This window comes from Panthera pardus, unplaced genomic scaffold (genome assembly GCF_024362965.1).
Source record: "Panthera pardus isolate Hobbes unplaced genomic scaffold, ASM2436296v1 HiC_scaffold_13, whole genome shotgun sequence".
Classification (NCBI taxonomy): domain Eukaryota; kingdom Metazoa; phylum Chordata; class Mammalia; order Carnivora; family Felidae; genus Panthera; species Panthera pardus.
The window spans coordinates 91,043,689-91,069,156 of record NW_026526688.1 but is presented as its reverse complement, the minus strand read 5'-3'; the positions used below and the strand labels follow the sequence as shown (position 1 = coordinate 91,069,156).

The 25,468-nt window shown below is 35.0% G+C and overlaps 1 pseudogene; it reads left to right on the top strand.

The window, feature by feature from the left end:
• Positions 1-25,192, top strand: part of LOC128776454 (exportin-4-like) — a 31,778-nt pseudogene extending 6,586 nt beyond the window's left edge.
• Positions 25,193-25,468: the final 276 nt, after the last annotated feature.

The window sequence follows — 25,468 nt, the reverse complement described above, 5'->3', positions numbered from 1 at the left end:
AATGAAATGACAAATGCTATAACTGAGCTGCAATCATGGATGGATGCAGCGGCGGCAAGGATGCAGATGAGGCAGAACAGAGAATCAGCGACATAGACGACAAACTTACAGAGAATATGAAGCAGAAAAAAAGAGGGAGATGAAGGCAAAAGAGCACAATTTAAGAATGAGAGAAATCAGTGACTCATTAAAAAGGAACAATATCAGAATCATAGGGGTGCCAGAAGAGGAAGAGAGAGAAATAGGGGTAGAAGGGTTATGTGAGCAAATCACAGCAGGAAACTTTCCTAACTTGGGGAAAGACACAGACATCAAAATCCAGGAAGCACAGAGGACCCCCATTAGATTCAACAAAAACCGACCATCAACAAGGCATATCATAGCCAAATTCACAAAATACTCAGGCCAGGAGAGAATCCTGAAAGCAGCAAAAGAAAAAAAAAAAAGTCCCTAACCTACAAGGGAAGACAGATCAGGTTTGCAGCAGACCTAGCCACAGAAACTTGGCAGGCCAGAAAGGAGTGGCAGGATATATTCAATGCGATGAATCAGAAAAATATGCAGCCAAGAATTTCTTTATCCAGCAAGGCTGTCATTCAAAATAGAAGGAGAGACAAAAAGTTTCCCAGACAAACAAAAATTAAAGGAGTTTGTGACTACTAAACCAGCCCCGCAACAAATTTTAAGGGGGGCCCTCTGAGGGGAGAAAAGATGAAAAAAAAATATATATATATATATCAAAAGCAACAAAGATTCGAAAGGACCAGAGAAAACCACCAGAAACTCCAACTCTACAAGCATCATAATGGAAATAAATTCCTATCTTTCAGTACTCATTTTAAATGTCAGTGGACTCAATGCTCCAATCAAAAGACATAGAGTAACAGAATGGATAAGAAAACAAGATCCATATATATACTGTTTACAAGAGACCCACTTTAGACCTAAAGACACCTTCAGATGGAAAATAAGGGGATGGATAGCCATCTATCATGCTAATGGTCAACAAAAGAAAGCTGGAGTAGCCATACTTATATCAGACAATCTAGACTTTAAAATAAAGACTGTATCAAGAGATGCAGAAGGGCATTATGTCATAATCAAGGGGTCTATCCACCAAGACCTAACAATTGTAAACATTTACAATGTGGGAGCACCCAAATATATAAATCAATGAATCACAAACATAAAGAAACTCATCGATAGTAATACCATAATAATAGGAGACTTCAACACCCCACTCACAACAATGGACAGATCATCTAATCAAAAATCCACAAAGAAACAATGGCTTTGAATGACACACTGGACCATATGGACTTAACAGATATATTCAGAACATTTCATCCTAAAGCAGCAGAATATACATTCTTCTCCAGTGCACATGGAACGTTCTCCAGAATAGATCATATACTGGGACACAAATCAGCCCTAAGTAAGTACAAAAAGATCAAGATTATACTATGCATATTTTCAGACCACAACTCTATGAAACTCAAAATTAACCACAAGAAAAAAATTTGGACAGGTAACAAATACTCGGAGAATGAAGAACATCCTATTAAAGAATGAATGGCTAACCAAGAAGTTAAGGAGGAAATTAAAAAGTATATGGAAGTCAATGAAAATGATAACACCACAACCCAAAACCTCTGGCACGCAGCAAAGACAGTCATAAGAGGAAAGTATATAGCAATCCAGGCCTTCCTAAAGAAGAAAGAAAGATCTCAGATACACAACCTAACCTTACACCTTAAGGAGCTGGAAAAAGAACAGCAAATAAAACCCCAAACCAACAGAAGACAGGAAATAATAAAGATCAGAGCAGAAATTAATGCTATTGAAACCAAAACCAAAAACAAACAAAAAAATAAAATAAAACAAACAAACAAACGAAAAAACCCAGTAGAACAGATCAATGAAACCAGAAGCTGGTTCTTTGAAAGAATTCACAAAATTGATAAACCACTAGCCCGTTTGATCAAGAAGAAAAAGGAAAGGACCCAAATAAATAAAATCAAGAATGAAAGAGGAGAGATCATAACCAACACAGCAGAAATACAAACAATAATAAGAGAATATTATGAGCAATTATATACCAATAAAATGGGCAATCTGGAAAAATGGACAAATTCCTAGCAACATATACACTACCAAAACTGAAACAGAAACAAATAGAAAATTTGAACAGACCCACAACCAGTAAAGAAATCAAATTAGTAATCAAAAATCTCCCAAAAAACAAGAGTCCAGGGCCAGATGATTTTCCAGGAGAATTGTACCAAACATTTAAGGAAGAGTTAACACCTATTCTCTTGAAGGTGTTTCAAAAAATAGAAATGGAAGGAAAACTTCCAAACTCTTTCTATGAAGCCAGCATTACCCTGATTCCAAAACCAGACAGAGACACCACTAAAAAGGAGAACTACACACCAATTTCCCTGATGAACATGGATGCAAAAATACTCAACAAAATATTAGGCAACTGGCTCCAACATTACATTAAAAAAATTATTCACCAAGACCAAGTGGGATTTATACCTGGGATGCAGGGCTGGTTCAATATCCGCAAAAAAATTAACGTGATTCATCACATCAAGAAAAGAAAGGACGAGAACCATATGGCCCTCTCAATAGATGCAGAGAAAGCATTTGACAAAATACAGTATCCTTTCTTGATAAAAACCCTCAAGAAGGTAGGGATAGAAGAAAAATTCCTCGAGATCATTGAATGATGCAATGCTAATATCCTCCTCAATGGGGAAAAAAATGACAGCTTTCCCCCTAAGGTCAGGAACAAGACAGGGATGTCCACTCTCGCCACTGTTATTCAACATAGTTTTGGAAGTCTTAGCCTCTGCCATAAGACAACACAAAGAAATAAAAGGCATCCAAATCGTCCAGGAGGAGTTCAAACTTTCACTCTTCTCAGATGACATGATACTCTATATGGAAAACCCAAAAGATTCCACAAAAAAATTGCTAGAATTCATTCATGAATTTAGCAAAGTTGCAGGATACAAAATCAATGAACAGAAATCGGTTGCATTCCAATACACCAACAATTAAGTGACAGAAAGAAAAATCAAGGAATCGATCCCATTAACAATTGCACCAAAAACGATAAAATACCTAGGAATAAATCTAACCAAAGAGGTGAAAAATCTATACACTGAAAACTATAGAAAGCTTATGAAAGAAATTGAAGAAGACACAAAAAAATGGAAAAAGATTTAATGCTCCTGGATAGGAAGAAGAAATATTGTTAAAATGTCGACACTACCCAAAGCAATGTACATATTCGATGCAATCCCTATCAAAATAACACCAGAATTCTTCACAGAGCTAGAACAAATAATCCTAAAATTGGTATGGAACCAGAAAAGACCTGGAATAGCCAAAGCAATCTTGAAAAAGAAAACCAAAGCAGGAGGCATCACAATCCCAGACTTCAAGCTGTACTACAAAGCTGTAATCCTCAAATCAGTATTGTACTGGCACAAGAACAGACACTCAGATCAATGGAACAGAATAGAGAACCCAGAAATGAACCCACAAACGTATGGCCAACTAATCTTTGACAAAACAAGAAAGACTATCCAATGGAATAAAGACAGTCTCTTCAGCAAGTGGTGCTGGGAAAACTGGACAGCGACATGCAGAAGAATGAACCTGGACCACATTCTTACACCATACACAAAAATAAACTCAAAATGGATGAAAGACCTCAATGTAAGAAAGGAAGCCATCAAAATCCTTGAGAAAGCAGGCAAAAACCTCTTTGATCTTGCCCACAGCAACTTCTTACTCAACATGTCTCTGGAGGCAAGGGAAACAAAAGCAAAAATAAACTACTGGGACCTCATCAAAATAAAAAGCTTTTGCGCAGGAAGGAAACAATCAGCAAAACTAAAAGGCAACCGACTGAATGGGAGAAGATATTTGCAAATGACATATCAGATAAAGGGTTAGTATCCAAAATCTACAAAGAACTTATCAAACTCAACACCCAAAAAAACAAATAATCCAGTGAAGAAATGGGCAAAAGACATGAATAGACACTTCTCCAAAGAAGACATCCGGATGGCCAACCGACACATGAAAAAATGCTCAACATCACTCATCATCAGGGAAATCAAAACCACAATGAGATACCACCTTACACCGGTCAGAATGGCTAATATTAAGAACTCAGGCAACAACAGATGTTGGCAAGGATGTGGAGAAAGAGGATCTCTTTTGCACTGTTGGTGGGAATGCAAGCTGGTCAGCCACTCTGGAAAAGAGTATGGAGGTTTCTCAAAAAACTAAAAATAGAACTATCCTACCACCCAGCAATTGCACTACTAGGCATTTACCCACGGGATAAATGAAAGAAATTTATTTTCGAAAAGACACATGCACCCCCATGTTTACAGCAGCACTATCAACAATAGCCAAAGTATGGAAAGAGCCCAAATGTCCATCGATGGATGAATGGATAAAGAAGTGGTATATCTATACAATGGAGTATTACTTGGAAATCAAAAAGAATGAAATCTTGCCATTTGCAGCTATGTGGATGGAACTGGAGGGTATTATGCTAAGTGAAATTAGTCAGAGAAAGACAAAAATCATATGACTTCACTCATATGAGGACTTTAAGAGACAAAACAGATTAACATAAGGGAAGGGAAACAAAAATAATATAAAAACATGGAGGGGGACAAAAGAGAAGAGACTCATAAATATGGAGAACAAACTGAGGGTTACTTGAGGGGTTGTGGGAGGAGGGATGGGCTAAATGGGTAAGGGGCACTAAGGAATCTACTCCTGAAATCATTGTTGCACTATATGCTAACTAATTTGGATGTAAATTTTTAAAAAATAAAAAATAAAACAAGTAAAAAAAAATAATGTTTTTGAAGGTCATCTCGGTTAGTCTATTCCAGTAATGTCTTGCCTCCTAATCATTTTTCCACAATAATCAGAGTCCTCGACATTTATCTCCTCCTTTCCTTTTTTTTCCTGAGTTATAACACCATAATTTCAATGATGGTCATTAATGTTAGTCATCAAGTATTTTGTTCTCTCTTCTTTCTGTGCACATGTTAGGATAACATGCAAGTTCCCCTGTTCTAGCAGAAGAGTTGTGAGCAGAAGTGATCTGTCATTTCCTAGTCAGATAATTTAATTGCCAATTTGTGATACTCTAGCGTATTCTTTCCTACTAGTATGTCAACAAGCAATAATTGAATTTATGGTTAAAAAAATTAAAATAATGGTTACTGCTTCAGCTAGATTCCTAAATGGTTATGAAAAATTGAGCACATAAGCAGACTTGTCAAGGACTAGTAGTATGAGTGAAATGTAAACCTTTGTTGTTTTAAGCCACTGAACTATATCTATTGATAACTCAGCATAAGTTGTCCTATCCAGCCACTGATTAATGTAGATATTGTTATGTAATGTATAAAAGAAGAACTAACATATGTAGTATTGGTTTATAAATTGGCTGCAGGTGGTGAGCAACTCTTAGGCTAAGCTAGAAGGATGGCAATACCTATCATACAGTGGCAAAACAGTGAAATTCTTACCTATGATAGGAAATGTATTTTATGAACTCATAAATCTAGACAAGAGGTTGGTAAACAAATGCTAGTATGTGTTGGCTATAGCTGTTAAATTACTACAAGAAAGAGATGATCTTAAAAATCTTTCTATGGTAGCAAACAGAACTTCTACTAACCCATAAGAGTCATACATGATCAGGGAATAAAATTTTATTATTTTAAATCACTGAGATACTGAGGTTGCCGGCCCCCTCTACTTATGCCTATTCTGATCAGCATACTTGAAAAACTCAATGTCTAATTAGATAATCCAATCACAATTGTCTTCATTCAGAAAGTCATTCTTGGCCTTACACTGCTCCTTTTTATAAACTATATTTACTTTACCTATGAAATCTTAAGCTTTATCTTTGTTTTCCTGCTAAACATAATTTTACTCTTTTGAAGGATTATATTTCTAAACATTCATATTGTAGAATTCTGTGCTATCAGTAAAATTGTCTTTAAATTCTGTTGAGTTAGTCTATTATTTCTCTGAAATTCCCAGCCCTGGTCTATCACTGAAATAATAAAAACTTCCAATCTTGGCCCTTGTAAAAGTCTTTATTTTTTTTCATTGTTCACATTTGTCTGTCTCCTGCTCTGTATCCCCACCAGCATGACAATGACAAAATTGAATTTAGCTCAAGCCCCATGATCCTGGAAAACATTATAATTAAATAAACCCCCTTTCCCACACCTTTGTTTTCCAGGAATGGATTACAGCAAGGTATCATTCTTCCCTATATGACTTAAGTAAAACCCAAGAATATTTCATTTGTTTACCTGTGAGAAGGCCAGATGCAGGCCCTACAAAATGCCATTCTTTGCCTCATAAATGATTAATTGAATTGTTCAGACTCAGTGACTAATCTGGATAAAATATCTGCTATTTTGACTTGACCAAACTTCAGCTAAGTTTCTTTCCTACTTCCTGCTGCCTGGACTTTTACCCCTGCTCCCCACCCTGAGTAGGCATATAACCCCTTCTCAACAGCTCCTCCAGAACAGAAACCTATCTCTGGGGAAAACATTCCCTAATCAACTATCTGATTGGATCACGTATTTATCCCACTTAACCATACCCATTCTTTCTAATCTTTTTCAACCCTCCCTCTTTAAAAAAGTCCTTTTTGCCTTACATTTGAGATATTTGTTGATCCTGTGGTCAGTGTGTTCTTCCTATTAGAATAGTTCTCCTCCCCCTTGGACCCTGCAATAAACCTTTTAAGTAGTTTTTTCTCATTTACGTCCTGATTTATGTTTTGACACAAAATACACCTTTGGCAAAATTATCACAGTTTCTGAAGTGTTATGTCATATATCAAGGTAATGTAAACATTATCACCAAATATAAAGGAATTCTTATGAAAAATTTAAATTCTCAAATTTAGTATGCCATGTCCCCATAGAGGTTCTCTGATATTACCCCTGCTTAGCCTGGTAACAGCAAATTTTGATAATACATTTTTTTAATTCTTTTATTCCAGATTCATTGTCCTTTCCTTTCCTCAGTGGCACAACCCTACAATCACATTTGCCTATAGAATTTTGTCTATACTATTATCTATGCTAGGAATGTTGCCCCCACATTCTTCACTATCTCATTTTCCTTTTCAAACGAAACACTCAATTTGGAAGTCAGTTCTTCAGAGAAACCTTCCTCAGACCTGCACATCTGTTTGCAGTCACTTTTTTATACTACCTCATTACTAAATACTTCTCCCACCAAGCCCTGAATTGTAATTGTGTCTTACTTGACAGGTGGAATGGTCATTCCTTTCAGGGGGGAAATTACTAAAAGATAATGCTGATAATAATGCATTCTGCAAAGCCTGAGTTATTCAACCTAGAGTGCCCTTATAAGGAAAACAGTGGAAAAGTCCAGAGTGGTTTGACATTATCAGTCTGGTCAACTCCTATGTGCCCCAATAATATGTGTTCAAGATAAGCCCCATTTCCTATGGATTTGCTCCTAATCTCCTGGAGAGAATACAATTGATTCTAATAACAATTTACACAGGCAGCAAAGTACAAATCTATATCAAGGGGAAATGCTCCTAAAGGCAATCACATGTGAAAGATGTTACCTATTACCAGGCACACAATAAAGAAATCTTTTTATATTATTATGCAGAACAGATAGACCCCTATTGAATGTTCCTGAATAGGATCTTGATTTTAACTTTGAACAGAGAAGGCCTACTGAAATGTTTGATTCAAACAAGAGATCCCTTTACTCCAAAGGTGAATTCAAGCAATGCAGAGAGGTTACAGTGCTTTTTCACCCACTTCTTCTCTCTTTTTAAATGAATCTTTTCCTCAACAAAACTTAAAAATGTTGACAAACTTTAAACCTTTGTCTTAAGCTCTCTTCTATTTGCATTATTTCCTAGTGTGATCCTATTCATAACCATGTGTTTTAGTAAACAATGACTCTTACATTTATTTATTTTTTATTTTTTTTTAACACTTATTTATTTTTGAGAGAGCATGAGCAGGGGAGGGGTAGAGAGAGAGGGAGATACAGAATCTGAAGCAGGCTTCAGGCTCTGAATTATCAGCACAGAACCTGATGCAGGGCTCAAACCCACAAACTGTGAGATCATGACCTGAGCCAAAGTCAGAGGCTTATCCGATTGAGCCTACGAGGCACCCTTAGACTCTTACATTTAAAACATAAACTAACAACTCTGTTTAAGTAAGTTTTATAAGTATTGAGGGATGAATGTATTTAAATCAAAATTGTACATTCATATCCTCAGTATCTTTCTTTCTTAGTAATTTGCATAAAGACAAATAGCACGAAAGGCCCAACTGCACAAAAGTCTTTGAGCAGAAAGAGACCCAAAATTTTGGATCTGAAGCTTTTATATCTGGTGGTTAGGATCCATAGGAAATATTATACATAATTATGAATATAAAAGTTAGACATAAAAGATAGTATTTGTTTGCAATGAGAAGGTAATTGCCACAAATTCCAAATGTAAAGAAGTTGATGGATACTACGAACACCATTCCAAAACATCGTATGTCATCAGGGCAAGAAGCATCAGATGCACATACATTCAAATAATTTGGATGCCCAAAACAAGTGATGTTGGACTCCAACATAAAAATTCTCTATTGTACTGAGAGATTAAATATACAAAAGGACAAAAGTCAGACTACCTGTCTGTATCTATCATCTATATTTGTATCTATATCTATGTCTATCTATATCATCTATATCTATGTCTATCTACATCTACATCTACATCTATATCTATATCTATATCTATATCTATATCTATATCTATCTATATCTGTAACTCTAACCCATAATCTTCAGCAATGAACCCAGGAAGTCAACCTACTATCTATAATAATCAGAATAGGGAGTCAGACTACTATAGCCAACAGCCATTCCCAGAGGCTAACATACAATCCTTGTATTATTTGGTCCCACACAACTGGGTTTTGATTTATAACTGAAAGCTCCTCTAAGTTTTGCTTCCTTTTCCAACTTAGGCACTGGGGAAAGCCAAATATTGATTTTACTAATCACATAGGATGTCTTGCTTCTATTAAGCTTCTCCATGCCAACGGCTGTCAGTCAGTGCACATCCTAAGTCTTCTTTACATCCTACTATAAAGTCTTTCCCACCCTCTGCCTGTCTTTGAATCTCTGCCAAACTCAAGAACGGTGGCTGTCATGAGCACACTATGAAGGCGCACACATGATCTGTATCTTTCTACAATGTCAGCTTTATTCAGTCATGAAGCAAGGTTAACATAATTATAAAGCAGATTCAGGATTCCAAACTCAATTACATTTCACCACGTGTTTAAACTTGGCTTCTCACACATCACACAAAGCAAAGCACAAGACAAGTTCCACAACACAAACAAGATAGAACAGGGGGTAGGAAGAGGGGGTAGGAGGTTAATGCAAAGTCAGTCTATGAGCATTAGTTGAGATAAGGCCTTGGTCTGGTCTAGATCGGCTCTCGGCACTTACTGTTTATTATGTTTAAGCAGTGGAGGATCTCTGTTCTGTTCACAGATCAACTGGGCAGATTCAGAGCCTTCAGTGGCAGCTGCCTTTTTGATGTGGTCAGAGGTGAAGGAGTCAGTGTCAAGAAAGTCTGACAGTTTGCTCCAAAATTCCTCCCATTATAAAGGGATTTAATCAGTCTTGAGGCTTCGCCGACCTCCTCTGTTTCTGCTGGTTATCAGTTGTGAGTGTCATCAGGCAGGGCTGGCTTCAGAGATATCTGGTCTTAGCTTCTTGGATGCTTGCATCTCTGCTTGACATAAATTACTGCTTGACATGAGTGACTTCATCTTGCTTTCCACAGTGGTTGACTCCCTTGCTATAGCAATCTTTGAATAAACAGCCCATGCTGTTCTCCTTTAAGAGGTCTGGGTTTATTTTTACAATACTGCTTCGAGTTCCCTAAAAACACAGGAATTCTAAAAAAAAAAGTTCAATTTCATGATTTTAATAAAGATTTATTAAATTTTCAATTCATTCATTGCAATAGCAAGTTCTTTTTCTGGCAGGTAAAAATTCCACTTTGACTTCTTCATATATATCTTCATATTTTTCTGTTGATTGTAAGGCTTTTCCACTCACTATCTTCTGACTCTGTTCATCACAACCTTTTGTTTGTTTGTTTGTTTTTCTTTACAAAGGTATACCTCCTGTGCACAATGCTAGGTGACTTAGCACAGTGGAAGGTAGAGTATTCCTAGAAGTCTTTTCTACATGAGGACAACCAGTGATAAATATATGTGTAAGTAGCATTAGGCTATAACCAAACTAAATATATCTCTTACTCATTTTCCTTGAAGCTTGATCTCTAAGAAAAAAAAAAAAAGGCTTTTATCATTCCAATACCACCATTCACTAAGAGGAAATCTGACAGAGAAAAAATAAGAGAGTGGAAAGTGATAGTAGATTTAGCTAACATGTTATTGTTAAAATATCTTATTTTTTGCAAATGTTACACAAACTTACAGACACATTGCTAGGACTCTTCCCCAAACCTTGGAACATGCCCATGAAAGAAAGGACCCTAAGGCATAAATCTCATTACTTTCACGATAATTACATCTCTGATATACCATAGTTATATGAACTTTTGACTTTCTTTCCCCTACTCCCATACAATTATGGTTAGTCTGTCAAAGAAGATCCTCACAGATCAAAATGGAAAGTTCAGAAGACCAATGCCCCTTTGAGCAGAAGACTGGAGACAGTTTTGTGGGAAGAGCAGACAGAGAAGACAAACTCTGAGGTAGTGCATTAGCTTACAACTGGACTGGGAACTAGAAGTAAGAAATTTCTGCAGGAGATTGTGCTCCAGAGCTCTGAGGGTTTATATATTCATCTTACAGGTTCAATGCTGGGTTTTTCTTTGCAGTGTTCTTCCTTCATTTTAATGCCAAGTGGTCAATGCCATAATAGCTATGTAACTTGTACTTTGGAGAACTAAGAGAGATTTATATCTTCCTCGGAGAAAAGTTAGTGAAGGGCATTATGGTTTTTCTTGCCTCACCTCATGAAGCTAGCACATTGGGTCACTGTTCCTATGTCTCTAAGAAGTAACTAAAACCAATGGAAGAGTGTTTGGTAGTGTTGAGGCAAAAAAGAACAGGAGAAGCAGAGAAAAGAAACAGAAAATGACAAGAGAGACAAAGACACAGGGGAGAACATGGCAAGAGAGCAGGTGAAAAATCTCTCCTGATGTTACTTCATAACATTTTATGAAGTATTCTAGGGAAACAAGAAATCACTACCCAAGGGAATATGCCAATTCATAATTATAGTATTAGTTAAGTTTATTATTGATAAAAGAAATCATGGTGCATGTATGTAGGTGGTCACTACGTGAGTAAAAATTCATAAAGGATTTTCAGTACTATTTTTCTGTAAGTAAAGCTACTGTTGGGACACCTGAGTGGCTCAGTCAGTTAAGCATTTGACTCTTGATTTTGGCTTAGGTCATGATCTCATGGATTCATGAGATCAAGCCCCATGTCAGGCTCTGTGCTGATGGCACGGAGCCTGCTTGGGATTCTCTCTCTCTCTCCCTCTCTCTCTCTCTGCCCTTCTCTGATCACTCTCTGTCTCTCTCTCAAAAAGTAAATAAATAACTTTAAAAGTGTTTAAAAAAAAATAATGCTACCGTTAAGCTTTAGCAAGCAGTAAGAAGTTACTCAATTTGCATCAATACATACATTAAGCCTACTTTGATAACTTGTTTTATATAAATTTTTATCAGTACCTCCTATGGTTGTCCCTGACAACATTTACTTGACTGTACACATGATTAGTCACATTCTTCAGCAATCCCCAGTTAGGTTAGGTTAAAATTAATTTCCTACACATTACTATATTCTACCACAGTGACTAGCAGTGCTTGGGAACTTCTTAAAAATGAAACTTTGAGGTTCCCATCTCAGACCTACTATAGCAAAATTCTTAGAGTGGAGCCCAGCTATAGGGTTGGCCAAAACTCAAGTGATTCTGTCACGTTCTTAAGTCTTGTTTACCATAACTATTCACCCAGAGGTATTTAACTACTATCTTTATTACTGTATCATTTTAACAAATGTCACGCTATAGCCAACATGATTTCCCACCATGACAATCTAGTCATATCACTAACCTGAGGGCTCTAAGCATAATCTTCCCACCAGGTTACACTTCCTTGTCATTGATGCAATAATGCATGGAAACAAAAATAAGTGTGCAAACTAAAGAGACAAATTATACTTTTTCTTTAAGTCAACTGAAAAAAAAGCATATTTGGTAAAAGAGTTTCTGTATTATATTTGATTTAAATTTAAAATTATAATACAGATGTATTTTCATTATAGTCACATATTCATACTTTAAAGTATTTTTAAATAAGAGTATTTTATCCTTGGTTCGCAAATGGATTTAAATACCATATTATATGGCCTTATGAGCTCAGGGCAAAACAAAACCAAGTTCAGTGTATGCTTAAGTGTAATGGGGAACCTCCAATGATGAAGCAGAAGGCATATGGGAATACTTTAGGGAAAAGAAAGGAAAGTCCCTTCTAAAGTGTTACTCTTGAATATCTCACCAGAGTTAATAACTCAAATTTACATTGTCATTATCTAGTAAAGTTTTTACCATGATATGTTCAACAATAATGGTTCTCCACACAAATTTCCTTTTGAAAAACAAAGGCAAATTTCCTTTTGAAAAGTAAACCTTTATCTCAGGTCTCAAATAATTTAAACAGATAAGTTGTTCTAGAAAATTCCAGTAAACCATCCAACATATATTTAATTTGAGATTCAGAAGGAAAATGAAAGAGAATGTTAGAAGTGACAATATATGAAGATATATTGACTGAACATACCCCAAAGCTGAAGAAAGACACTAATCCACAAATTCCAGAGTTTTCTGAAAATTCCAGGTAGGATCAGGGAAAAAAAAAAATCTGGGCCTAGACAAATATTGAAAAAATGCAAACCATCAGAGAAAACAAAACCAGAAAATAGTCAATGAGCAATAATTAGAAAAAGTGAATTGCTTTTAAAGGAGCAACTACCAGACTAATAGTTATCTCCTCAACAACAACTGAAGCCAGAAGACAGTAGAGTGGTGTCTTTTAACGGGCTAGAGATCAAGATGTTAACTTAGAAATCTATAGCAAGGAAAATGCAGTTTGTATTTGTGTTTGCCATTGGAGGATCTCAGGAGCAGAATATGTACTGGCTGAGAAATATGAAATGCAGAAAGAAATAAAGACCTTTCTTGAACTGTTCTGGCTACTATAAGAAACAATCATAGGCTTGGTGGCTTAAGCAACAAAGATATATTTCTTACAGTTTTGGAAGCTTAAAAGTCCAAGATCATGGTGCTAGTAGATTCAGGATCTGGTGAGAATGTGCTTCCTGGTTTATAGACCTATCTTCTTCCTGGGGCCTCATATGGAGGAAGAGATAAGAAGGTCTCTTTTATAAAGGCTTTAATCCCATTCTTAAGGGTTCCACCCTCATAACTTAATTACTTCTCAAAGGCCCCACCCCCTAATACCATCACACTGGGGGTTAGGATTTTAGCATGACTTTGGGGGGAGACACAAAAATTTAGTCCGTAATACTCAACCTTTATGCCTAGAATTCAAGCAGTTTACTAGGTATCCTGAAAAAGCTTCCAGTAGTCATTATCTTCCATTGAACCTGAATTTTTCATTCTTAAACTACCTCCACAGCCTAGACTCCCATTGTCTTTGGGTAATCAACATCAGCACTCTTGATGTGCGTTTATGCTCTGAGCAAACATGTTCACCAATATATGACTCATAATTTTGACTCCCAATGATCAGGTACAGAATGCAGTTTGTTTACCTTTAGGAAACCTTCCTCTCTTATAATTTATTTCCTAATCACCGAATTATCTCCCAAAGACCCCCAACTCCTAATACCATCATATTGAGGATTAGGATTTCAACATATGATTTAGGGGAGGGGAGCAAATATTCACTTCATAAAAAGACCCAATAAACTTACAAGTGTATAGCTAAGTCTCTTAAGCACTGATTTTATAAAACAATAAAAAATAATGTTTCATGGGTGTAGTAGAATAAGTTAGAATTTAAATATTTGAAACCAGTAGCATATAATTTCAAAAAAGATCTTGGTTTGCATTGAAATACTCTGAAATATTTGTATTCAAATAAATGTATAAGATGATAAAAAATTAAGATAACATAAAAGATCAATTGGGCAAATAGGAAAGACAGAATAGCATTGTATGCTTAAGTCCAAATTTATGTCACTATCATAAATATATGTGGAAATTTTTCAAAAGAGAAAATAAAAGCAAAAAAGTTACATACTATTAAGAAACATTTATTAAACTGGAAGATACGTAAAGTGTGAAAGTAAAATTACACAAAAAATACACCAAGAAACTATGAATCATAGCATTACCATGAGACAAAATAAAGTATAAGATAACAGAATTACTATCAAGAATTATCACGTAATAAAAAACAATGCAACATAAAATTAAGACAGTTCTAAACTTGTATGGACTAATAATATAGATTAAAATATAAACAGCAAAAGATATTAGAAATACAAGATTTAGACAAAGTCTTAGTTCTTATTAAAGAAATAGATACATTCCTTAAGTTATTGTTTAAGCAGATAAAAAAAAGTCATTAAATATGAACAACTCTATGCCCACAAATTTGTTAACTTAGATAAAATGGACCAATTCCTTGAAAGGCACAGTTTATCAAAAATCACACAAGAAGAAATAGACAAGTTGAACAAGCTTGTATCTGTTAAAAAAGTAAGTCAATAATTAATGACCTTCCAAAACAGAAAATATCAGTCCTATGTGGGTTCACTAGTGAATTTTTCCAAACATTTAAGGAAGAAATTATACCAATTCTTTATAATCTTTTTCAAAAGATAGAAGGATAGGGAATACTTCCTAACCTATTCTATGAAGTGAGCATTATCTTAATACCAAAACTAGGAATACCTCTCATGACCATACATATAAAACTCCTCATCAAAATACTAACAAATCAAATCTAACAATGTATAAGAAGAATTATACACCAAGGAACAAAAAGACTAGCCATAGACTGGGAGAAAGTATTTGCAAAAGATACATCTGAAAAAGGATTGTCATTCAAAGTTTGTTAAGTAGTATCAAAAGTCAACAATCAAGAAACAAGCAACCTGATTAGAAAATGGGTCTCACAAATCTTAACAGACACTTCACAAAACACATGGATTTGACAAATAATCATATGAAAAAATGCTCAACATATGTCATCAGGGAGATGCAAATGAAAACAAAAATGAGATACCACTGTATACCTATTAGTGTGACCAATATCTGGAACACTGACAACATCAAATGTTGGAGAGGATATGGAGCAACAGGAACTTTCATTCATTGCTGGTGTGAATGAAAAATGGTACTGTCACTTTGGAAGAGAGTTTGGTGGTTTCTAGAAAAATAAGCATAGGCTTACCATATGATCCAACAATCATGCTCATTGGCATTTGCCAAAAAAAACCAATTGAAAGCCAATGTCCACAAAAACAAAACAAAACAAAACAAAACAAAACAAAAACCATGTACCTGGATGTTTATAGCAGCTTTATTCATAAGTGCCCAAACTTGGAAACAATCGAGATGCCCTTTAGTAGGTGAGTGCATAAAGTGTGATATGTTCACAAAATGGAATATTATTCAGCTAATATTCCATTCAGCAGGCGGTATATGGGAAATCTCTGTACCTTTTGTTGTGAACCTAAATGACTTTAAAAAAAAAGTATATTAAAAAATCACTAAGGATGTATACAGTCTGAATAACATAAATAACAAGCCCAATCTAAGGTACCAGCATAAAATACAGAATGAATAGCTTCAGAAGACACTCTTATTTACAAAGAGAACATTTTAGAATATTGACAACATATAGGATCATAAAACAAACTCAACAGATGCCAAAGGGCTGAAATCATAGATTTTATTCTCAACTTCAATATAATTAAGCAAAATATCAGTTCTACTCATATCCCATCCCTAAGGAACACATAACAATGCTTGGAGATTAAGATCCACACTTGAGGAATTGATCTAAATACATTCTCTCTTTTCTCCTTTCAACTTAAAATATTGCATAAACGGAACAGAAATACAAATACAGGATTTGGGTTTTTATGATCTTTGTTCTTTTTCTTTGTTTTTATAATTTCATTTTTTTAAGTTTTTTTTTTTTTAATTTACCTCAAGTATAGATATTTTACATGTGCTTCTTGTCTCATTTTGTCTTTAACTTAATTCTTATTAATTAAAATAGTTTTATTCTTTGATTTAAAAGATTATAGGTTTGTAAACAAAGCATAATATAATTGAAAAGAGATTTTTGTAAAAATATTTAATCATGAAATCAGTAATCTTTCTGAATTGATAAAAAATTACATAAAGTATCTTTATACTTTGTTTTTCTCCTTCTAAAAAAAGTAAGTTATTTTCTTTGAATGTGCTTTTTTTTAAAAGTAACATTAGCCCTTTCTTTTTTCTTAAGCTTTAGCCATATGCCATTAATTCTCATTGAGGCTAGTTTTTAGCCAGGATCATATTAAAGTATTGATTTTAGATGTTATCTTATTATCTTGCCAGATGGTATGAGAGTGAAATCTCATCTTGGGATCCTAAGAAATGAAATAACCTACTTTCCAGAAATAGAAGGCTGTTGCATGAGAACACTCTTTATAGATGTTTAATTTCTAATGATGTTAAAACATGAAAAACAAAATGTAGTTGAACTCTACTGAAAGTTAAGTATTTTAAATATGTCCCTGTCAAAAACTACATGATAAGGTTGAAATGACATTGCAGCTACTCATTATAGCATCAGAAGTTTAAAACCATAAGTAGTACTATTTTACCATGAAATAACAAAGTCAGACTACTAGTTGAAACTGGCATTTGGCTTGAAACCCCTTCTGTGTTTTTTTTTTTTGTTTATTTTTTTTAACTTTTAACTCAGTACACAGAAATTAAGATACAGATATGACCCAGAATTTGTACAGAATTTTCATTCGCTGGAAGGAAGGAGTTGACCATTCACTAAAACAACAGCAAACCAACCTTTTAATAAGAGGAGAATTAAAAAGTACATCTTTCCCTTGTGAATTTATAGCCACAGATTAGTGTATCAAGGACTAACGCTAACTAAAAATTAGGTTTTTCACTTAAAGGAATGCACCTCTGCTCTTCCTGTATTTTAAAATTCTGAACAGTAAAGGTGAAGAAGAAGGAGTAACCCATAATCGCTTCTTGCATTCATGGGAATAAGGTCTCAAAGCAAAATGATAAAGGTGGTTAGCAGCAGGTTTGGAGTGATCATTTTTAATTTTTAATTTTTACTTGTATTTTTGAGTGTAGTTGACAGGCAACATTACATTAGTTTTGAGTGTAAACCAGTGATTCAACAAATCTCTATGATGCTATGCTTACCACAAATGTAGCTACCATCTGTTACCATACAATGCTATGATAATACAATTGACTATATTATATGCTGTACCTTTTATTCCCATGACTTATCCCTTTTATCACTGGAAGCCTGTTTTTCCCACTTCTCTTCACCCATTTTGCCCATCTACCCACCCGTCTTCCCTCTGGAACCATCGGTTTGTTCTCTGTGTTGATAGGTCTGATTATGTTTTCGGGGTGTTCATTTTTTAACAGTTTCAATTATGAGAGAATAAAAAAATCCACTTATGTAAGGCAGAGACACTCTAATAGCTTACATCCATCCCCCCCCCAAATTCTTATCAGATACCAGGGAGTGTCCAACTCTTGGATTAAATTAATATATTTACTTGTCACAAAAAACTTATGAGTCAAATGCTATTGCTATCACTGGTTTGCAGAAGGGAAAGTATGTGGAGTTTACATAACTTGCCCAAAATCTCACAAGTAATAGGAATTCTTGTTAAATACTGAGGATTAAATGTCTTTTTTGCAGATCAAATGGTTCTCCGACAATAAACCTGATGTAGAAATATAGCCAGCATCCAAGTGGACAGAGCATAGAACTATGGAAATATAGACAGCATCCAAGTGGACAGAGCAAAACACTTTTTTGGCAAAAAGTGTGTCTGAATAGAAAAATAAGCACTTATGAAGGGAAAAAGATTTTTAATCTGAATATCCAAAAATAGAGAGTCTCTCTGGAAACGTATACAACAGAAAAACACTTTAAAAAATTAGTAGCATGGGGCGCCTGGGTGGCGCAGTCGGTTAAGCGTCCGACTTCAGCCAGGTCACGATCTCGCGGTCTGTGAGTTCGAGCCCCGCGTCAGGCTCTGGGTTGATGGCTCCGAGCCTGGAGCCTGCTTCCGATTCTGTGTCTCCATCTCTCTCTGCCCCTCCCCCGTTCATGCTCTGTCTCTCTCTGTCCCAAAAATAAATAAAAAACGTTGAAAAAAAAATTAAAAAAAAAAAATTAGTAGCATCTACAATATATAGAGAACATCTACAGCTCAACGCCAAAAAGAATAAATAATCAAATTAAAAAGTAAGTGAAGGATCTGAATAGACATTTTTCCAAAGACATATAGATAGGAAACACAAACGCAAAAAGATGCTCAGCATCACTAATCATTAGGGAAATGTAAATTAAAACCACAAGGAGATATCACCTTATACCTGTCAGAATGGCTACAATAAAAAAAGACAATAACAAGTGTGGGTGAGGATGTGGAAAAAAAAAGGAACCAACTCTCTTACACTGTTGATGGGGATGCAAAGTACAGTAGCCACCGTGGAAAACTGTATGGAGGTTCCTCAAAAAATTAAAAATAGAATTACTATATGATACAGTAATCCCACTACTAGGTTTTTACACAAAGAATCTAAAAACACTAATTTAAAAAGATATATGTACCCCTAGGTTTATTGCAACATTATTTACAATAGCCAAGATATGGAAGCAACCCAAGGGTCCACTGATAGGTAACTGGATAAAAAACATGTGGGGTATATACTCTATGGGATATTATTCAGCCATAAAAAAAAGAATGAAACCTTTCCACTTGCAACAATATGGATGCTCTAAAGGGTAAGTGAAAAAAATCAGTCAGAGAAAGGCAAGTACCACATGATTTCACTCATATGTGGAATTTAAGAAACAAAACAAATGAACAAATAAAAAATGAAATAAACAAAAACAGACTGTTAAATACAAAATGTTAAATACAGACTGTTAAGAACAAACTGATGGTTGCCAGAGAGCAGATAAGTCAGAGGATAGGTGCAATAGACAAAGGAGATTAAGAGTATGCTTATCTTTTTTTTAAATTTTGTATTTAATGTTTATTCATTTTTTGAGAGACCAAGAGAGACAGAGTGTGAGCGGTGGAGGGGCAGAGAGAAAGGGAGACACAGAATCCGAAGCAAACTCCAGGCTCTGAACTGAGAGCACAGAGCCCCACACGGGGCTTGAATTCAGGGACCGTGAGTTCATGACCTGAGCCGAAGTTGGACACCTAACTGACTGAGTCACCCAGACGCCTCAAGAATACACTTATCTTGCTGAGCACTGAGAAATGTGTAGAACCATTGAACTATTATATTGTGCACCTGAATTGTATGTTAAGATTGTATGTTAATTATACTTGAATAAATAAATTAATGGCATCTATCTGTTGGTGCAAGAAAATATAGTCTTTTCAAAACAGCACAAAGATCATGAAAAAATATCAAAATTTTATAAGCATATTTGTAATTGTTTACTAGAAAATGTTGTAACTTAATAACAATATATAATTTACTGCTGCATTTAACTGTGACATTTTAAATAATTTCCCCAATGCAATTCCATTATTAGCATTCTTTATTTTTTTACAGCTTACAAGCAATCACAACACTGATGGTTTTGGATGATACTCTCCATGTATAACACACCACACTTTTTTTTTTTTTTTAAATCTGGGTTAATTATTTTTAAGCTGATGAATTTTGGTATTCTATTTTTGACAGTTATTTCAAAAGAGTATTATTAATTAAATCAAAAGACACATAAATCCTAAATAATCAATCCTTTAAAAATACTAATAACTTTGAATGTAATACCCATGGCAGTTATCTGTTAACAAGATTATTCTAATAGACATTATTTAGATAAACAAGTAAATATTATCACTCATAGTTTTCCCTCTCTAATATGCTCCCATATTATATACTCTTGGACTTAATAATCAGAGACCTCCTCACTCACCTGTATAATTTTCAATACATTTCTTGATCATTCTTAGCTTGAGCTTTCTTATCTCTAAAATACGTGCACTTCTTAAGTTACTTGGCTGTAATAATCACTGAGTGATGTAATGGAAGTTATTCGATCATTACTTTGGAGACCCTCGACTTAGCTCTCCCCAAAGAAGCAATGATGCATTCTTAAATTGCTCTGTGTGAGGGAAGTGTTGGATTTTCCTGAGAGGAATTTCTACAAAGTAAAAACTTGTTACATATGTAAAAAATGAGTGTGCTTCTCACAGGATTTTATTAGGCTTAAGGAAAAGCCTTCCTACCAGAGGTAAGAACGGCAAAAGTTGACAGAGAATTCAATCTTGTTATACTATATGAATATAAACTAAAGGATAAGATAGGCTTTAGAATTAATGCAGGTTGGAATCTGTTATTTTATATCAAAAGAAGATGAGCTAATGAAAACAATAATGTTAGTAAGCACTTACTATATGTCAACAAATATATAATCTCATTTTGCCCTCAAACAAATAAAAAGCATGAAGAGGTATGGTTGTTAGTCCACTTTTGCACCTGATGAAATTGAGGCACAAAAAGGTAAAAAAAAAAAAAAAAAAAAAAAATGCCCTTGAAAACACAACCAGTAAGTGGTAGAGTATAATTTAAATGTCTTTATTCAGTTTGCACTTCCATAATTGGCTGAATAATCAACAATGAAATACCTAGAAAAAGAAAGACGGACAGTGTCCAGGAAGTCATCAACAGGAAGGCATCAACAACATGAGTGTGATATCAACTTACTCAAGAATGAGAGTAAGTCAGGGGCGCCTGGGTGGCGCAGTCGGTTAAGCGTCCGACTTCAGCCAGGTCACGATCTCGCGGTCCATGAGTTCGAGCCCCGCGTCAGGCTCTGGGCTGATGGCTCGGAGCCTGGAGCCTGTTTCTGATTCTGTGTCTCCCTCTCTCTCTGCCCCTCCCCCGTTCATGCTCTGTCTCTCTCTGCCCCAAAAATAAATAAAAAATGTTGAAAAAAAAATTAAAAAAAAAAAAAAAGAATGAGATAAGTCATCAATAATTGGGAGGGAGTGACTATGTGGGAAGTCAGGGTAGTTGGAATTCAGGTAATTTAAATCATTTTTTCTTCCTGATGATCAAGGAAAAGATAACAGTATTCTTGATGAGAAAACATAATATAATAAAAGAGAGATGAGGTCAAATCTGGATGGCAAAGAAATGTGAATACAATTGACAATAATGGGGTAATCATAAAACAACAATAACCTAGGGGTTGAGCAATAAAGAATAAAGGAGAGTTTGGGGTCAAAAAGGGAAATCTAAATATCTTCCCCTCATACCAATTCTCTATCCCTAAAGCTTACTCATCTATTTCCTGCTCATGCTTTAAATCTCAGGTTAAATGTCACATTTCCAGATTAGATTCCCTTGCAACTGGTTCTGTTGAATATTTGTTTCTTTAGTAACCTTACCACAGCTGTAATTAAATAAGCTTTTTGTAATTAGGCAAACCTTTGTGTAATTACATATTATTAAAAATTTCTTCTTTTCCAGGCTAGATTGTATGTTCCCTGGGGACCGAGTTATCAATTGCATATTGTGATATCATGTTTCTTATCCCAGGGCTTGGCATGTGGTATATCTCAAAAAGTTATTTTTGATGAAAAACGGAAAGATCATATAAGAAAGATAGAGGATAAAAAAAAAACACTTAAATAGCTGCCAGATAATAACATCTACTATTTATTGGATGCTTTCTCTGAATTTGGCATTCTTTTCACAAGTCTGTAAACTAGGTGCTGTTGTTATTTTTGCCATGCAGACTAGGAAACAAGTGAAGTAGTCATTCATCACAGGCAGTTTGTTCACAGACAATGGCCTTTGAGCCACTGTGAAGTATTGGTTCTGAGACATGCAGCTCTAAAGGAGAATGGTCATCTCTCCCAGGCACTCTGTGCCAGTGTGGAGTTAGATTTTATTCTGTCTGTCCAGGGCAACCGCTATATATATATATATATATATATATATATATATATATATATATAGTGTGTGTGTGTGTGTGTGTGTGATACAGTGTGTGTGCGTGTGTGTGTGTGTATGTATATATATATATATATATATATATATGGGGTGGCATTATTCAATTTGCAAAATAGGAATATGTTATTCTAGTTAACATTTCGTGGAGAATTAGTTAGCTTTTGTATTATAGTAGTTTTGTGGCTATGTTGAAAACTGGTTGAATATACAAATACTGACATATCAAGACTGGCAATTTCTTATACAGACATACGTAAGAGATATTGTGGATTAGTTACAGACCACCACAATAAGGTGAATATCACAGTAAAGCAAGTCAAATCAATTTTTTTGTTGTTTCCCAGTTCCTATAAAAGTTACGCTCATACAATACTGTAGTCTATTAAGTGTGTAATAGCATTATGTCAAAAAAATACATACTTTTTAAAATACATTTATTTCTAAAAAATACTAACCATTGTCTGAGCTTTCAAATTTTTCTGGTGAAGGGTCTTGTCTCAATGGTGACTGACCAGGGTGGTGGTTGCTGAAGATTGGAACGTCTGTGGCAATTTTTAAAAATAAGACAACAATGAAGTTTGCCGCATTGATTGATCCTTCCTTTCATGAACAATTTCTCTGGAGCATGTGATGCTATTTGATAGCATTTTATCCACAGTGGAACTCCTTTCAAAATTGGAGTCAATCCTCTCAAACCCCTGCTGCTGCTTTATCAACTAAGTTTATCTAATTTCTAAGCCCTTTGTTGTTATTTCAACAATCTTCACAGCATCTTCACCAGGAATAGATTCCCTTTCAAGAAACCACTTTCTTTGCTCATCCATAAGAAGCAAATACTCATCTATTACAGTTTATCATGATATTGCAGAGATTCAAATGTAATAATAATGAAAAACCTTGAATTATTGCAAGAATTACCAAATGGGACACAGAGACATCAAGTGATCAAATGCTGTGGGAAAAACAGCACCGACAGACATGCTTGAAACAGAATTATCTCAAGCCTTCAATGTAAAAATGCATTATTTGCAAAGCACAATAAAGGAAAGCAAAATAAAATGAGGTATACCTCTAGATGCTATTGGCATTCAGATGTATGTCTGAAATTATGAAGACATTTCTGGATTGGGACTAGCACTTTGAATCTTCAGCATATATATTGAAGTTGAGCCTTGAAGGAAAAGAAGCTTATGCAAAATTAGTCTGTGAAGAGGTAAGAAAAAGGAAGCATCCGTATCAAATACTAAAAATCAAATGAAAAGAAGTAAAATGAAATAACATAATATAAATAACATAAAAAAGCAGAAGAAATTTAATTGGAAAAGGGACTTAATAGAATCAAGGGAAGCTTGAAAAAAATAAAAGAAGAAAGTGTGTTTTCTCAGAAGCAAAAAGAAGAGAGTTGTTCGAGGAAAAACTGAACACACGGATGTGCAAATAGATTGCGATGAGAATAATGTGAAAACATCCACCTATCAAGTCAAAGGGAAGTAGTAAAACTCTTGGGAGATATTTAAACTTTTAAGGTTAAAATAGTTGTAAAAACATGGCAAGAGTAGTGGGTGTAAATTGTTCACTTTATTTTTATTAAAAACGCTTAGATGATATATTTACACCTTTTAAAATTAAAAATAGAGTAGGTCAGGGAGCCTGGGTAGCTCAGTAGGTCGTGCTTCCGACTTTGGCTCAGGTCATGTTCACTCGGTTCATGAATTTGAGCCCCATGCCGGGCTTTGCACTGATAGTACAGACCCCGCTTTGGATTCTCTGTTTCGCTCTCTCTCTCTCTCTCTGCCCTACCCCTGCTGTGCTCTCTCTCTCTCTCTCTCTCAAATAAATAAACATTAAAAAATTTAAAAAAAAATAATAAAAATAGAGAAGGTCAAGAAATGGACTCAAAAGATTAGTTGGACTTGAAAGCAAGAGCTAATTTTTTGTTAACCTTGACAATGGCAATTTGAATACTTTAGTTGGGAGCAGAAGGCACGCCTCGGTGGGTGGAGGAGTGATGTGAAGGTGAAGAATGAAACCTCACTGGTGGAGATAACTTTCAAAAAGTTGGATGTTAGGTGGGGAAGAATGCAGAAAGCAAAATATAAAATTTCCTAAAATTAGTGAGATATTTGGGTTTCTATTTATCCCTGAATATTACAGGCATGGAGCGGGGGAAAAAATCCTTTGTTTGGGAAACACAGTTTCCAAAGCTAATTATCAATTAATTCGTCAATCTATTTGCCTAATTGCCAAGGAATATTGAAAATTATTGTAGTGTTTCTACACTATATGCTATTCTGTGTAAAGTGAGAATCAATGCATCTTACTTGTAAGAAAGGATGAAAAAAAAAACTTATGTTTACTACTTAATTTCCATCAGTGTGATGTTGGAAGGAATTAAAAACTTTTTCATGTACCCACTTGGGTTCAGTGATTGGGGCCTTTGAATTAACTGTCAAAATTCAAAGGACATATTAACAAGAGAAAACACAAAGTTTATTCATGTCCATGTGAGTGTACAAAGAAGTGGCTCCCTGGACAGCTAGAGATAATGGTTGATTTATCATCTTAATAAGAAGGGGGGTTGAGACTTCAAGGGAAGTGAAATAGCAGGAAACTAATGAGTAATAATGGGGGAGAACCAAGTGGAAGGTATGGAAAATTTTGTGTACGTAATTTCTCATGCAGGTACCAGTGTCCCGTCCCCTTTCTGGCTGTAAACCTCCTGGAGAAAGAATTTATGATAGCTCTTTTAGAGGCTTGTTTAAGTTAGCAAAAGGATTTGTATATATGTGTGTGTGTATGGCTGCTATTTCTTCAGATGTTTCATCTTAAAATAATCTTCATACTACTTTTGTGGGCCCAAGTGGATCCCATCACTGATGCTTAATTGTTTAATATCAAGTTTGTGCCTTTTTAATTTTATTTTTTCTCATACAATGTAATAAATGCAAAAAAATTAAGACAGCCAAACACCATTTATTTATACAAATTTTAAAGTCTTCAATGATTTCTCATTTTATTTATAATTAATTTTATTCCTTTTTGT